Here is a 13386-nt window from a genome sequence, read left to right as displayed (position 1 = left end):
CCTACATGGTAAGTGGCTCGCTTGTTTACTGCACTCCTACTTGTCTAATGCTAACTGAACGATATCTTGCCCATTTCACTGAGTGAGGTTGCATCCGAGAACCAGCCAGAGGAAATCAGGGGAACTGGATTGTGTATAACCTAGCAGATGTCCCCAGATCTTGTCTTGATATATAAAGTGGTAGCGGTATCTGGATTTCAAGTTTGCTGTGAAGATAAATGAGATAATGGGTAGATGACAGTTGGTTTTATGCCTGGGACACAGCAGGTGACCAGAACATGGTTTGTTTTTGTTTTTTTGTTTTGTTTTATTTTTTGTTATTTCACATCTATCCTCTGACACATCAAATAAGACATATTAAAAAGCTCACTCATAGGTTGGCTCAGATGGTTGTTACCAAATGTTATGATCTAAGTATAGTCTCCAGGACCCATATAATAGAAAGAGAGAGCTGACTCCTATAAGTTATTTTCTGGCTCACACACAGGCACACATAGTACACAAACACATGCACACATGTATCCTCTAAAAACAAAAATATAATTAATAACAGTAATAATAATAATAATAATAATAATAATAATGAAGTTTGCATTGGTCTCCCATCAGAATTTCCTCTAGGAGCTGAACATAAATCCCAGTATGGACCCTAGGTTTTTAACTGCTAAAAGTCTTTCTGTCCCAGGTCAGCCAGAGGACCAGCAGTGGAAGTACATTTGGTAATAGGTCATTTGTCCACATGCACTTTGATTCTTCCAGAGCCTTATTTTGAGACCCAGGAGGTCCAATTAATTACCGCCCAGGACAGCATGGTGCAGGAGCTGTGTGATAATTGACCACAAGAACTGAAAATGCATGAAGAATCTGAAAAAGCCCTTAGAGGAGACTGACCTTCTCTAGAGGTACAGCTGACAAACACCAGTGTGGCCTGAAACGTAACCCCCAGAGAGTCAGTCTATACGATGACATCATTGCTGGGGTAAAGACCAACTCTAATAACTGATTGTATATTAACAGGAGTTTGCCAATAAGAGTGTCCAATTCCAGGCCCTTACTCAGTTCTTGCCGAAACCTAATATCCTAAACCATTATGGTACTTACGATGGCATTAGAATAGAGTGAGTAGTACCTAAGTTCTCTGACAGGCTGATTGAGTGTCTGGCTACCTAAGTTCCACAGAAGCTTGTTTGACTAGTGAAAGGGGCTAGGTCAAGGGCAATTACACAACAGTGCTCCAAAGTTAGCACCTATCTCTTCCTGGTCTTTTCTCTTTCTTCCCTCCACCTACACAGACATGCCCTTTAAATATTTACTTGCCCACCGTGGCTGTGTATGGGAGACTTTGTCTCAGAAGTCAGCTTGATCCCTTTGAAAGTGTTTGCTAATTAGATCCTCCGGGAAGTTGGGCAATGTTAGATATGTTTATCCTGTGTGAAGCACTCCCTGGACCCTTGGCCCCTAAACAGCCCCAGGGAGGTCAGCTCTGGCTTCCCTACTTGCTTTTTCCCCTCTCAGAAGAGTTCTAACATCTCCCAGTAAAGCTGAATTGCATACTGCTCTTTTTTCTACCATTAGTTTTAGACACAGATCTAGGTAGACATTAAAGAGCTGGAGCCAAAGAGCGAAGCGCTCCTCATAAATCTAAGGAAGGATCCATTGTACACTGAGATCCTTTGGATACTGCTTTACTTCATCACATGGCATCCAGACCTCGAGTATTGACTTGAATATTATTTTTGAAGAGAAAATCATTGTTGTAATTCAAGGTTAATAGACCCAGTGGTCACAGCCCTCAAATATGTTAAGATATTTATTGCAGAAAGCTCTGAGAACTAAACATAGGGTATTGATGATGTTTGGGTGTTTGGGATGTGTGTGCTTGCTATGTATGTGGTAATGTGCATATTTCAATTGAACCAGCTTCCAAAGAGTAGAAAGCACCAATTTAGAGGACATTATGGTCCTGGGTCTTCAGGCTGTTTCAACCTGTAGTTCTATATTTCTCTCTCATTTCATTACCTTCTATATCTTTGCTTACTGATCAAGCCAAATGCTGTATGAGCTATTATACTGGCACCTCAGATTGTATTTTAGCATTATATGAAAAGAGGGAAGAAAGGAGGGGTAGGAAAAGAGAAGAGGAGGAAGGGAGAGGGAGGAAGAGGGATATAAGAAGTTCAGAAAGTATTGGCAGTCAGAAAGTGAAGACTGGAAGGTGTGGGAGAAAGAAAGCAGCCTGACTCTGCAGAATGAGCACTTGGGATAGTATTCTCAAAGGAGACTTAAACTGAGGCCTGAGGGAGAACAGGCCAATGAGAAGAAATCATAACCAAAGAGACAGTAAAAGTCTTAATGTGAGAGTCATCTTCAAGAACAACAACAACAAAAACAAACAAACAAACAAACAACCCTAGAAAAAAACAGCACATGGTAGATGTCAGGGAGCAACTGATTAGTACCAGAAAATGTCAAAAAAAAAAAAAATGAGCAGGAAAGAATGGGCTTTGTTGACTCAATAACACTCAATTACCAGATGATGACTGAATAAATGAAAGTCGGGTCTTCAAGTGCTATGAGACAGTGCACATCAACGTTTGTAGGGGTTTACACTTAAAGCAGAAAGACAAGTGAAATCCTTTGCCGTTTGAGAAATTCTTCCCATCATGGGAAGGGCCATGCTCTGAGCCTTCTTCTGGCTCTCAGCTTTAAAGGCAGGGCCTAGGTGAGAGCAGCAAACTCGGTATTATGTGAGCAAGTGAAAAAGTATAAGTCAGCCTGAAAAGTCAAGAAGAATGTTAACACATTTTACACCTGCTACCCAGCTTAAAAAGAATTTAGAGTGGTATTGGTCATCACAAGATAGGAAGACAATGTATACAGAAGATAAAAATTGGACTCTGTAGTAGGAGAATAGAGAACTAAAAAAAAACTACACCAAGAGGAACATGAAAGTAGCCAGTTAGCGGATAAGTACTGAAAATATTACATACAACATATACTCAACAGAATTATCACAGAATAACCTTATACAAGTAAGAGAGGCAGGTGCTACATAAATGACCTAAAAAGGCCCATGAAACTTATGGCCAGTGGTTTTGACAGTGTATTTCTACAGCTGGCTAGCACACTCCCACTCCCAAGAGTGTCTTTCTCTCTTTCAATAAACTGTTTCTATCTTTTCTATACCACCATGTGTTCCTGATACAATTCTTTGCCCAGAGACTCAAGAACCTGAGGACTCCAGCAGGTGGCCCCTGAACTCAGAGCCATGCCTGTAATAGCTTGAGCTGGATCCTCAGAATTGAGGAGGACTAAGAGGTGAGTGGGAGCAGAAACAGTTTGAATGGCAAGTGTCCAACAGTTTGAATCCAAGGACAACATTTTAATGAGGCATCCAAGCTTCCCCACAGTCTATATTCTTTGTAATTCCTTTTCTACACACTCATGCATACAACCCAATGCTCACCCTCCCTGGCTGCTGAAACACAACTGAAATAAACCACAACCTTTCCTCCAAATACCATAGTCATTATGCATGAAACTGGGATTGCTGCCGGAAAGGCCATGAACAACTTCCATAGAGCAGAGCCTCCCCGTGCACCGACAACTCATTCCACCATTTCAACTTGCTTGGAAATACAGTCCTTCCATGAATCAGGAGTCTGGAACTTCTGTGATGCTGCCAGTCCTTCTGCTAATTTTAGTCTCAGAAGTGTGCTCTTCAACTGCTGCTGTGTAAGACTCATTATCCAAGCTTTGGGGACACCTAACAGGAAGCACTAATTTCTCAGATGTAAGTGTGTAGACTGGCTATGAAGGTTTTATTGAATGCTGCAGGTGGCTCTACTGTTTCTCCTCTAGTTTGGGATGATTTAGCCAAATAGGACATGCTGTTATCATGATGTTAGAAGTTCGGAGGAACAAGTGGAAACAGGCGATGTCATTTGAAATGCCAAGTCTACCTCTCTGTAACTCCTACATCTGCACACTGGCCAAAATAAGTCATGTGTCCAAGGAAAATGTTAAAGCAAGGTCCAAGAAGCAAGGTTGGACACACTGCCTACCAAATGGCTTCAGTTAGAATGGATGCAATCCTTTAAGTAAGAATTGTAATCAATTACTTCATACACTATTGAGGTTCCAAATTCTTTGTTTGTTTGTTTGTTTTTGTAACTAATGTCAAATCCCAAGTGACATAAGCCACAGTCGTTTACCTGCAAACCTTTTTCACCTTTAAAGTTAAGCTTCTTAACCATTCTTTTTTGTTCTTTAAAACTGACCTGTATTTTTTTTATCTTTATATTTTCTGGTTGTCATTTCCCAGAGAGATGTGATAAAACAAGCAGACATTGTGCCTAAAGGAAAAATATGGAAGATTCGTCTTATTTGCTCATTTTCTGAAAGAGCCACCATCCAGCTGTGCACCAAGACAGCTGTACCCTGCCCTCAATGTCACAGTTAGCTATGAAGATCACTCAAGTTTTCCAGACCAACCAAAAATACAAGAATCGTGTTTCCTCATCCTCCTATTCATGAATAAAGAGGACATCAGAGTCTGGGTCCTACAACAGAAAGATAAGAGCATTTATACCTGACCCTCTGCTATCTGGAAATAGTGCCAGCTACACTTAACATCTTGAGGTTCATAAAGCTGGGCGACCACAGCAAATACTTGTAATCTCATCTACTCAGTCAGGAGGTTAGGGAGTTCAAGGCCAACCTGGACAATGTATGGCTTCCTTAACCTTTTATCCAGAAGATTTAGAGAGCCACAGAACCTTGCCTGTCAACCTGTCAACCTGAACTGAACGTGTGTGTGTGTGTCTGTCTGTGTCTGTGTCTGTGTCTGTGTCTGTGTCTGTGTCTGTGTCTGTGTCTGTGTCTGTGTCTGTGTCTGTGTCTGTGTCTGTGTCTGTGTCTGTGTGTTTCTAGATAATGACTGTGAATGCTTCTAGGTAATGTTTCTTGTACTCAGACATCACTATGATAGGATCCTCAGATCAGGCATGTCAATACAGAGCTATGTATGCATCTGTTAGGTTCTGAGGCTATTTCAAAAGGAAGCACTCAATGCTCAGGTCAGCAACTCTGGCATAGGATGGGTGTTCTTGATCTCAAATAGGCTTATACAGATGTCAGTTGGCTTCATTGGTTGGTACAGGATGGCTTTGACTGGGACAGATGAGGACCTTCATCACTGTCTTCCTCAGGAAGATTAACCATGGCTTATTTACACATATATATCAGAATTTCAAACGTTGGGAAATAGGCTCAAATCATTTCTGCCACATTCTGATACTCAAAGTAAGCCATAGGACTAAAACCAAAATAAAGAATTAGGAAAAGAGAGTTAATTTGGAAGCTGTAAAGTATAATGATTATTCTTTTTGTAAACTCTGCCCCAGGTATGCCCAATAGTAGTCCATAATGTTATGTCCACAAAAGCTGAGGGCAGTCACACTTACCTTGAGTTTGGGCCCTGGCTGTGGCGACTACTCAGAGATAAGTTAATTAACAACCCTGGACTTTGAGCCCTGAAATGCTGTCAACTAAATTCCTGTCACATTTGTACTTCAAGCTGTTGATCTGAACCAAAGTATAATTGCTCCTACTCATGTTTGTCTTCTCTGTTTCATCCAGCTTTTATTCCTCTATATCCGTCTGGTAGCAATGTTTCCTATGTCTCTTTAAATAATTTTCTCAATTCTGAACGCCATTTGCAAATACAGTATAAGTAATACTGTATCGACCACTAATGCTGTTCTGCTACAGATCTCAGTGGCTCTTTGATTCTTTTCTCTTTAGCAGGTGCTCAGCATACATGCTTTTATGAGTGCTAGGCAAGAGCTCGCCCGCTGACCTGTGTTGCCAGCCTCTTTGAGGAATATGAAATACTACATGAAGTTACAAAACAGGGAACAGATAGAACCTGGAAGAAGGACTTTCGTGAAGTTCATCCTAATATATTTTTCTGTCCCTCCCCTCCCCGCAAGGTAAATGAAGCCTCTTTAAATAAAACATAAATTGGACAGAAAAACAAACAAACAATGGGCAGGCATCATTATCAGTCAAAGTTGCTTTTCCACGGTGACTCAGAACATATCGATGGCATACAACTGTGCCACTGCCCCACATTGTCCCAACTGTTGTTGCCTCTGCTATTGTCTGTTGTATTTCATTTCATTTTTAGACTGTGGGTCATGAACTATTAACTTGATTTTATAACCCAATAACCAGGCCATGCCCCACAGTTGGAACTCACTAGGCGTGAAGACCTTAGGAAAAGTCTTTCTACTCTTAAATTCCAGTGGCTGGTGCTTCTCTAGCTTCTGGATTCTTGTTTCTTAATCTAAGGGGCAATGATGTGCAGTTCGATAGGGTGGGATGTCTTCAAGATGATCCAAAAGGAGGCTCCACATCAGCAGGGGTCACAAGACCCCAGGGATACTGAGTAAAGCAGTAGATCATACTTGCCAGCAGGGTTTGCTCTGGAGTCATGCTACCTAAGTAGAAATCAGTATAACTCAGGTTATATGGGTTCACTAGTTAATCTGTCTAAGTGTCAATAAGTATGCCCTTTGAAATTGAGGTCTAATCATTGGTATTCATCCTCTAAGGCCATTAATGGCAAGAAATAAAAAGTGTATCATGAGCCTACAAACAGAGGAAGGCTCCATAGTGATGATACAGAAGAAGATAGGTTGTTTTCGTTTGCTTGTTTTTGTTTTGTTTTGTTTTGTTTTGTTTTGTTTTGTTTTGTTTTACTGTTTCAAAGCAGTAAGTTGACTCTTCAGTAAAAGATGTCCGCCAAGTTCTTCCACATATATCCTAGATTGAGTCATCCAGTTATCTATTCATTTGAAAGCAAAGTATCTTGTAGTCCAGGCTGATCCTAAACTTGCCACTTAGTCAAAGATGGCAATGAACTCTTGACCCTCCTTCTGCCACCTCACAGAGGCTGAAATTGAAGGCCTGTACCACCACATCATCTCACATCCCATTTGAATAGAGACATGGAAGTTACATGATTGGCTGTCATTCCCCATTCTGTTGTCTTTATTCCCTTCACATTCTGAGCCTACTCATTCTGTGAAGAGTAATAAACTCTGTCTGGAAAAGCTGCTATGAAACAATGAATTTTTTTTAAAAAGGTGTGCAAAATAATAAGGAATGAGCAAGGAAGAGAGGCTGAGGTTGGTGAGAAGTGTCCTAATATTATCTGACCAGTGCAGGAGAAATCAAGAGTGTTGGGCAAAGCCAAAGATGTATATTTCAGGAATTATTGAAGAACACCACTAAGTGGCATATGAAATGTCAATCACTGTCAGATCAGATCATCTTAGTTACCTTAGCTGTGCAGTGTGGCTCTAAAATTCAGGCCCTTGCTTAAAAGTCCTAGCAAGTCCTGATATCATTACTTATTAGCATAGCTATGTGCATACACACATGCACGTATATGCATACGTGGGTGTATATGTGCATGAGGGTATATGTAGCTGAGTGTGCATGAGTATATAGGAGTGTGTATGTACATGTGTGTGAACAACTGTGTGTATGTGTGCACCTGTGTGTGTGCAAGTGTGTGTCTGGGTGGAAACATGTATATATGTGTGCACTGAATTTGTTTGGCTAAAGAAGTTAGTTCTTATCTGTGTGTCACACAACATATCAAGGTTAGGGGACAATTAGGACAAAGTCCTTACACTCCAGTGACCTATAACAAATCTCTCTCTCTCTCTCTCTCTCTCTTTCTCTCTCTCTCTCTCTCTCTCTCTCTCTCTGTGTGTGTGTATGTGTGTCTGTCTGTCTGTCTGTCTCTCCATCTCCCTTCCTTGCTTACTGAGCTCTTACTATGGAACAGGCACTGAGTAGTAAGGGAGTTGCATGAACATCATTTCTCTAGTTCTTAATCGACATTGTAGCAACTACTCAAAAGCTCCTTATTTCTATTTTCTACTGGAGACTTCCGAGTCCACCAGATGTTAAAAGGCAGAGTATAACTTAGGTCTTTTGTTAAAGAATCTCCCAGTTCTACTCTAATAGAGGTCAATATAGTAAAACCATCTGACAAGACATGGATATCAGTCACATAGCTGCTGCTGTGTGCGAATATCTTCACTGCATAGGGTAGGAGCCAGACCTGGGTTTGAATTCTTGCTCAACATGTAGTGACTCTGTGTGAGAATGTGTGTGTTTGAGAGAGAGAGAGAGAGAGAGAGAGAGAGAGAGAGAGAGAGAGACAGAGAGAGAGAGACAGAGACAGAGAGAGACAGAGAGAGACAGAGAATCAGAAAGGCTGATGACATAATGGTATATTTGGGGAATTATTAAAGAACGCATATTATAGGCATACAACCCTCAGACGACATCTATTTCAATCCCCTTACTTTATAGTTGAGAATATCAACACTGTGAGAACAAGGGTACAAGAACTCCCTGCCTGTTTTCCTCAGGGAGAGAATGACACCAGTAGGACCCCTGGTTTCTGATGACCACTTAGCTCCTTGCTTTTTCTAGGATTTAACTCCATGTCATAGGCAGGCTTTCAACTGCAACCCTCCCCCCCCCCCACCAAATCAAAGGAAATATCTGCTCTCAACCAAGCAGAGTCTTGTGAAAGAATCTTGTGAAAGCACCTCTCATCTGCTTTCCCTCTATCTGTTCATTGATGGAGGTCAAGTGAAGGTCAGGGAATGCTCTGATGACTGGACTTCTGGGTCTCCACACCCAAGAATGCAGCCAAGCTTCAAATAAATCAGACTTCGGACAAGAATTCAGACGGGCTCCCCCAAGTTCCAGGCTTCCTTTTCCTGGTAGAAGCCACCAGCTGTCTTGTTGCTAGGAGACCAGTGTAGGTGGAAAGTACAATAGCCATAGTTTTCTAACTTATCTGAAAATGCAGTTTGTCTTTGCTCCCTCGGGGCTTCAGCTTCTTTAAGAACAGGCTATCACAGCCAGAGAGAGAGAGAGAGAGAGAGAGAGAGAGAGAGAGAGAGAGAGAGAGAGAGAGAGAGACTTTTTTTTTATGAAATGGATAGAGCTTTTCCTGGGCTTAGAGTGTCATCCAGCAGAGACCCGGGAGCTGCCAATTACTGATGCAATGTTTAGGAAAGAGTTGCTGACCAAACATGACTCAACAAAATATGACAATTTGCGTCCCTATCTCTTGGGAAGTTGTACTTATCAGAACCAATAAGAGCTGTGCGGTCACAAAGTACACTGAGCTGTATTTATCATGAGGGAATTAAGAAGGAATTAAAGCCCCAAGGTTTGTGAGTGGAGGAGACGATCTGAGTCACTATCTGTCCGGGACTTTCCTTTTCAGTGGCATTCCAATTGCACAGACCTCACCCTGGCAAACCAGAGCATTGCTCAATATTAAAAACATTTGCCTGGAATGCAGGACATGTGAACTCAGACACCCCCTACAGCTTCACAGTGTGAACCCAGCATGCTGTGTTCACTGTAAACTCGGCTTTCGGGAGAACAGGGACAGTGTCCAGAGGTGACACAAACCACCTACAGAAAGGCAGGAGCACAAAGTGTGGCAACAAGACCCTTCCCAGCCTTTGCACAGCACTTGACACCACGCACTGATGACCCTGGCAGAAATGGAAAAGGAGCCCAGTGGGAGTAAACCAGTGCATTCTTTTACCCTTAGAAGAAAGTAAGAATGTCAATTGATTTCCTCTTCCTCTGCTGGTGTGCTTGTTTGTCTGAAGCAGAAAAGTAAAAAAAGAAAAAGAAAGAGAAGAAAGGAAGGGAGGGAGGAAGGAAGAAAAGAAGGAAGGAGGGAGGGAGGGAAGGAAGAGGCCACACAATTTACTCTCAACAAACTTTAGAAGAGGAAATATAAGGTTATCAAATTCCCCCTCCTCTCCTTGTCTAGAGATCCTCCCAGTTCAGCTGAGACAAAGTAGCAACCCTTGTTAAATTGTGAGTGAGAATATAACTCCACATACTCAAAGGGCTATTTAATCGGTGTAGTGTCTTTCCAGAGCTCAGGGTATTGCCAGTGCAGGGCTAAAGGCAGACACAACATTCTGACTAACTACAACAGGTCACTACCCACCCACCCCCCATCCACAGCCAAAAGAGAAACTCTCCTCAAACACTGCTGATTGCTCAGGCCAGCTGTCAAAGATGATGCCCTCTTTCACACAGGACATCAATTAGCCAAAATCATCCCAAATTGCTGCCACTATGACTCTCTAATTGCCCATCTGGGTTTGTGGTTTTATCTACAAAAAGAGTCATACAGAAGGGGCAAGTAAAGGGCTGTGCAGTGAGGATTTCCAGGTAAGCTTAAGCAAGCATCTTCTGAAGCAGGGGGTCAAGCTCAGGGAGGGCAAAGATATAGGCAGAATGCAAAGGTGACCTTTATATTCAAAAACTCTGGAGGAAGTAGAGTAGAAAAGCATGGAGTCAGAAGACAAGCTCATAATCACACTGACCTTGGCAGATCCCAGCACAGTGTTGGTTGTAGACTGACTATGTGACATAGTCACTTTATTTAAGAGAGAATCAAAGTGTGGCACCAACAGAAGCGTCATTTCTGGTGTTCACTCATACCCATCATATATGACCTTGTGTAAGTCAAGGCTTCCTCCTGGGACTACTGACCATAGGACCCCTGCTTAGGGGCTACTAATCATTACTTTCACTGCACATAATGGTACCCAGGCCATAATACCTGGCAAACGATATGGCCTGTGATGGCTACCCTTGGTTGCCATCTTAGTCACATGTAGAATCAACTGAAACTCAAGCATCTTGGCACACCCTCAGGGGATTGATTTGTCTTCATTGGATCATTTGAGATCACACTAAACCTGGGCTATACCTTCTGGTGGCAGCCCACATAAAAGGACATGAAAGAAGGAAGCTTTTGTTGTTTGCCTATTTGCCCTCACTCTGGTTGGTCAGTTCCTCTATCTTGATGCTGAGGCATTAGTTCCAATTTCTTGAAGATTCCAACCTAGACTGACCAGCTGACATATCCAGGCTCCAGGACTGAACAACCAGCAGATACTTGGCCTTTTTCTCAGAAGACATCCACCATTGGATTAGCCAGGCCAGAGCCCAGAAGCCACTAGAACTCTGTCAAGTATATTACCAGCATATCTTGACGCATGAGTAGATGAATAAACAAATGGTAATAAGATGATAGTATTGAAGATGAATATAATACATGACTATAAATCTCAGTTACTCAGAAGCCTAAGAAATGATTGTGAGTGAAAGACCAGCCTGGGCCACACAGAGGCTATATGACCTCTTACACATAAGAAAGAAAAAAGAAAACTATAATACTGACAATTTAGATTCAAAAAAGAGTAAGTAGATACCTATTCATCTAAGGTACTGAATTTCATCCATTTTCATGTGTGTGGGGGAAGGGTATATGCATAGAGTGTGCATGTATGTGTGTATACAAATTCACATGTGTACAGGCATGCCTGTGAATATATGCATGTTTCGGCCCTAGGCTAATGTTAAGAGTCTTTTTTGATCACTATCCACCTTATTTATTGAGACAGGGTCTCTCATTTGAGGCCAGTGCTTGCCCATACCTGCCCTATGTGTGCTTACATGGATGTACTAAAATCTATTTACCTAACTGTGGTATTTTAAAGCTCAGAAAACAAAGTTCAGGCTGCAGAGAAAGTTTAGTCAGAAACTGCTTGCCACACAAGTTCAAAGAGCTGAATTCAAATCCCCAGAACCCAATTAAAAGTATTTAAACATGTACGTGTAATCTCAGTGCTACTATGACAAGATGGGCAATGGAAATCAAAAAATGTCTAGAATCTCATGGGCCATCGAGGCTGGGGCATACTTAGCCCAAAGACAAACCAAGTAAGTTGTTACTTCAAGGTTGTCCCGTGACTTCTACATGTGTACCATGGCATGTGTAATAGATTCATACATGTATCATACAAATAAGGAAGGAAGAATTGAAAGAAGGAAGGAAGGGAGGGAGGGAGGGAGGGAGGGAGGGAGGGAGGGAGGGAGGGAGGGAGGAAGGGAAGAGGAAGGAAGTGGGTAACAGGGAAGAGGGAGAGGGAAGAGCAGAAAATATAGCTCAAAGAATTTATTAAGCCACAAGTGAAAAAGCAAAGATGAGACCACAGATGTTCCAGCCCGCCAGCTCCCCAACTCCCCAGCAACCCTGCTCTGCCAGTTCTTACATCTGTTCTCTACTTTCTGTCCTCACATCACTGTCCTCTGTCTTCTAGCTTCCCCTAGGATCCCAGGATGATGGTATTCTCACTGGACTGGCCTCTCTGCTCACCCACTATCTCCTTAGGACCAGCATCTCTCTCCAGATGAAGAGCAAGAGACAAATGCTAAGTCCATGCCTGAGCCTCTGCAGTGTGGAATAGATGCGACTGGTAGCTCCCCAGTGCCACGTCATGAGGCTTATTCTTGTACTTCCTCATAATCAATGGTATGATTTGAATGTTCATCCACCTGCTATCTCAATAATTAGTTCACTCAATTCAAAAAAAAAAAAGAACTAACAAATATAAGACAAAAAAAAAACCTACTAGAGGATAGAATACACGTGCTAGTATGAAAATGCTGGGGGTTTTAGTGAAACTAGGCCCAGAATGAGTCAGCAGGGAGATGTGGATGACAGAACAGACTCCATGTTGGCCATCATCAATGAACTAATGCACCAAGAATGGTAATGGCTATCGGAAGACCAGAGAAATATCTTTGACTCTGTTTCTTCACTTATAGAGTTCAGACAATGATAGAGAAGATGTGTACAGACTGATCAGGGGAGTGCCAAACACACATCTAGCACCCTCAACACAAAGCCAGTCATCGCTCTCCCAAAACCACCAAGGAGCAAACACTATCATGGTTCTTGTTTTACAAATAATGAAACTCAGGTGACAATATTCTCAAGTGGCAAAAGACAGACACAAGCCAGAGCAGTTTGATTCTGAAGTCCATTTCCATAACTACTAAGTTATACTTCCTCCCCTCAATAGAGAATTTAGAACAAGAAAAGCCCCCATATTCTCATGACCCCAAGATAAACACTTTTACCCTTCTTCACACTTTCAGATTTTCTTCCATATATAACTGGGGACTGACTGTGGTGTTCTGAACTGTCCCTGCTTTTACATCTACCATTTGTTCCTTGTTCTCTGTTTAGGTTAGTTGGGATTCAGTTCCACAGCCATTCCTGATATCATTTGCTCTTGTGAACATAGCGTGATGTAAAGTTTTGACATTTCCCACAGTTGTAATTGGCAGCACACTGGACATCCTTATTCTTGTATCTTTGGTCCCAGTTACTATTGGTTAAGGAAATGGAGAGCTGGCACTGGCCCTAAGCTCTCTTCTGATGGAGGCAGACTTTAACCTTCG

The sequence above is a fragment of the Grammomys surdaster genome, unplaced genomic scaffold (genome assembly GCF_004785775.1).
Source record: "Grammomys surdaster isolate TR1022 unplaced genomic scaffold, NIH_TR_1.0 125974, whole genome shotgun sequence".
NCBI lineage: Eukaryota > Metazoa > Chordata > Mammalia > Rodentia > Muridae > Grammomys > Grammomys surdaster.
The sequence above is the reverse complement of the archived record's forward strand: the minus strand, read 5'-3'. Positions refer to the sequence as shown.